This window comes from Bidens hawaiensis, unplaced genomic scaffold (assembly GCF_021521415.1).
Source record: "Bidens hawaiensis isolate Kalapana, Puna unplaced genomic scaffold, B.hawaiensis_p1.1 tig00002717_1, whole genome shotgun sequence".
Taxonomy (NCBI): domain Eukaryota; kingdom Viridiplantae; phylum Streptophyta; class Magnoliopsida; order Asterales; family Asteraceae; genus Bidens; species Bidens hawaiensis.
Window position 1 is genome coordinate 2643525 of NW_027491146.1, and position 4591 is coordinate 2648115.

At 36.1% G+C, this 4591-nt stretch overlaps 1 pseudogene; it reads right to left on the minus strand.

Annotated features, from left to right (window-relative positions):
- Positions 1 to 919: 919 nt before the first annotated feature.
- On the minus strand, positions 920 to 2342 carry LOC143620860 (epi-neemfruitin B 7-O-acetyltransferse L7AT pseudogene; annotated as a pseudogene).
- Positions 2343 to 4591: the final 2249 nt, after the last annotated feature.

Here is a 4591-nt window from a genome sequence, read left to right on the forward strand (position 1 = left end):
TTTTGTCGTCGTTAAAACTTAAACGTTTTGTAATGATGTTGACAATAAGGGCACATAACTCCTCAGAAACCGTTATGTGTATGTTTAGTAGTGATGACTCAGGATGAGGCATATTGAGTTTGTTGAAAGGATTGGTGATTGTCTTAATGGTTTATGAAAATTCTTTCGAGTTTGTGAGCATCATTCACCAGCTTTAGCTAATGTATTTTAAAAAGTGTTTTCAGGTAATTAGGAGTAAGTTAATTACAAGGATCGAAAGTGAGAGGAATAGAAGAATCTTTAGGCGATAGATATCTAGTGCCTTGCATGATTTTGTGACTCAATCCTTGTAACTTATGTTTGTAAATTTAATCTTTGTAATCGAACAAAGGGTATTTAATTCCCTTGTATTCACTAATATTTAAATCAAATATTTTCCACTAAACTTTTATTAAATGAAAAATTAACACCAACTAACAGTCATATGTCTCCGCCCTTGAGGCACGGTGCGATAATAGAAAAATAGAAACCTAAGCTTAAAAGAGCGGTAAAATAAGCAAGAGAGCTTGTAAAATAATAGAATGCAAGAATCTCTAGTTGATGGACGTCTAAAGGCTCGGATGCCTTTGTAACCAAATCCTTGTAACTTATTTTTGTAAATTAAAATCTTTGTGATCGAACAGATGGTATTTAATTCCCTTCTTGATCAACTAATATTCTCAATCAAATATGCTCCACTTCGTAACACACTTTGATTAAATGAAAAGGCAATACCAACTGACAGTCATATGTCTGCGCCCCTTAGGCATGTTGTGACGACAGGAAAATAGAAACCTAAGCTTAAAAGACGGGTAAAATAAGCAAACGAACATGTAAATTTATTTGCCACAATATAAAGTACTAACAACCAAGACGTTGGTTTTTAAGACAGATCTCTAACTCATATGACATGATCATTTGATAGCGGACTTGGATCCACCGAAGCATACGCTAGTAGCTCCGGATTGCACTGTAGAATCTTCAGTTCTTCTTCATCCAAAGTCACCCATGCTTCAACTCCCTCGCCACATTTTGTATCCATTAGAGTCACTAAATTGAAGAACCCCTTGAATCCTTTACCTATGAGGCCAGACACCCAACTTGGCTTTCCCCAACCAAAATCAATATCATTGAAACCCATCTTACACCAACTTGTAAAAATATAATATTCTGTTGGCCCTACCGAGCCGATTTCTCCCATTTGTTGAAGTAACTTCTGCATTGCGACGTACCATTCATCACCCTGTGCTTCGTTTACAAACTCATCGTTGACTTTTACAATGCTATCATGCACCTTGTTCACCAAGCTATGCAATGTGGTTTCGTCGTTATCTTTGCACACTGCACTTGAGACCCACATCATGTTACCAATCAAGTCTTTTGACGTCTTTGTTGGAAGTTTTTTACGAAGATTCAGAGAGTGGTTTAGCCAAGTAGTTTTCTGGATACCATATGCTTCTTTAGATGCTGCTATTGTACACTTCCATAACAAAGCAGATACCACCTCAACTCGTGTTGGTTGTTGCACTCCATTTCTACTAGCCGCAACTTTTAAAGCAGCTATGGAATCCGAACCAAATACGAATCTTTTTGTGATACAATTGCCTTCCTTTAGCACTGTTTGATAGCTAACCTGGAATATGTCTCTAAGCCACAAGCTCTCAGCAGGAAAAACTAATGGAGAAATTATCTTTGGATAGGTAACTTCTTCACTTTTGGAAGCCATGTTAGCCCATCCTTTTAGAAAAGTGTAGAGTGCAGCCCCATCAAGGATCTTTTGTGAAACACACAACCCAATAGCGATTCCACCACATTTGAAAATGTTCACTTGAACATTTGTGACACGAGAACCCACACTAGATTGATCAAAACTAGGTTCTAATGGCAAGAACCTGTTAATCAATCCAAGGTCAGGTTTGTGCAAAAAGCCATCAAGACGACCATGAACCAAAACTAAGACATAGTTAGCACCAACGTCGTTACATTCAATTGAATCGCCCTTAAGTGTTCCTGCAAGTGGGTAAAACTGAGTCAAGGTTTCAGATAGTGATTTCTTTAGAACCAATGACCTTTGTAGTGCTTGGAATATGTTATTGTCATTGTCATTGTGATTAGGGTAGTAAAAAACGATTGGTACGTAAGGATATCCAACAAGATAATCTAGGAGAGAAAGATTATATGTTCTCAAGTGGTGCGGTGTTGGGGACGATGGTTTAATGCTCTCTTTGGAAATGATTTCAACTTCCATAGCGTAAGTTAAATGACAGGTTAGTGTTATGGGATGTGTCTAGAAAAGAAGGCAATTGCAATAACTATGCACTTCAAAGTTCCTTTTATAGTTCAATTCGGATATATATTATATTTCTTAAGATTCGATTTCAGTGGTTATGATCAACTAAATGGTTCCGATCAAAACTTATGATACTAAAAAGTTGTAACTTCAAAATAAAAGAAAACGAAACGAACAACCATAATATATTTTTCTGTGATTTTAATCTATAACACTGATCATGTTTCTCATTTAAAATTTGACTTTGTTTACTGAGAAATCCTATTCCAAAAATTTCTACATAAATCCCACCGACTCCATCATGTCCAACTTAAAAACCGGTCCGTCTGTTTTTCTACACCAATAACCAAGCGTCATGTGTAAAAAACCTGCTAAGAATGTTCTCGGCGGCCGGTCAGTGTTCCGACCTTCTGACAAACCAATCCGCCTAGTTTTCAAATCCAGACGCCGTCTAGTTTATTTTGCAATTTCCAGGCGCTTGCATTTCAAATCTCATTTACAAATGAAAACATCCAGAGGGTTGAGAGCCACATCCAGTGGTTGAAGACGACATTGATAATGTCAAGAAAATAAGATGATATATGTGTATTATAATTGTAAATGTTCATGTTAAAAATGACTAATATGTCTGTTGTTCACAAGATGTCTTTCAATGTCCTTTGATTAAGTTACACTTATATATATTAAGGGGTGCACCCACATAGTAACGGTCGGGGTTCCGGGACCCCAAACATTTTCTAAAAATTTTCTTTGAGACGGTATATAAAAATTTTCTTGGACTCCATAATAATTATTAGATTGAACACATAGTATTAATCTTAACTTTAGTGGAGTGGTTGACGTAGGCTGTCGCGGTTTATTCAAACAATTAATTTTAAGACTTAAATACCTATAATAAGTACGGGTAAGTAAGGTCGTCTCCACAGGAACTCAAGGAAAGTGCTAATTTATTATTACTAATTTAATTATTAAACTAATGCGGACAGACGATGTCAAGCGCTTTTTAGAAAAAGATTAATTAAAACTAAACAATTACTTAAAAACTTTGTAAACAATATTAATAAAAAGTATTCATTCTAGGTTTAGGTAATGTGCTAATCAACTTAATCCCAGATTTACTTATCTTGATTTCACAGTAATTATTAGACCTAATAGTTTGATTGTGATGACAAACGATACCCTAACCGAATTATTGACACAATTGAACTCGATCTACACAATTACCAATTTATGTTTTATGATAACTAATTAAGTAACATTGACCGATGATTATTAGTTCAATGACAAGAGCCTAACCCTAAATGTTGATGAACAAACCAAACAAGTGATGTACTAATCAAAAATCGCAAACAAAAATTGTTTGAACAACCAAGCAATAATTGAACAAGATAAAAACAATAAAGTCAAATCAAGTTCAAAATATGAAGCATAATAAATCTGGTCTTAAAAGGATTTACACAAAACCCTATGAACAAATGATTTAGCCGAACATGATCATAATGTCAAAATACTTATCTTTGATGAACATGCAAACCCGCGATGAACCGGAAGCTTCGGGATGGCTGGAAACCGTCTTAGCAAAGCTTTTCTGCCTCTGGAAGTCGATCTCAGCCGAATGGGGAGGTTAAGGGGTTTATATAATGCAAACCTAAATTTTTGGCCGACTTAAGCATCTTCGCGTATCGCGAAGATGACAGGGATGCTTCTTCGCGTATCGCGAAGGACAAAATAGTCGCAGCCGGAATTCTACAACTTCGCATATCGCAAAGTTGCCCTTCTTTGCATCTTCGCGTATCGCGAAGATGTAAAACTTCAGATTTTTCTATCTTCTTTTCTTGACTGCCTCGTGATGCGTGCACTTCCATTCTCTCATTTCCCGAACTTCATTTCAAGCCCGTAAATATCCTCGTTAAGCTCCATAGCTTCCAATGTCCTGAAAACACATAATGCTTGAAGTACCAATGTTCATTCATTTATTTACCTAAACATAACTAATTAATATATAATAATAACTAACTTTTACCCAACCATCAGTGGTAACTTTAGTCGGTGTTCAAGGATTGTTGAACTCCTATTCTTGTTTCACTATTTGCATTTTTATTTTTAATCTTTAAATTCTACCCGATAGTTAATACTGAATAATAACAGTTAGGTTTTAACTTATAAATAAACCTGATAGCCTTGTACTCTCGAACAGAGGCATGTTGCACAGCCAAAGCCCAAACATGGGACACACATCGCAACCTTCAAATGTGATTCGCTTGTCGCCGACTTGCCGCCATC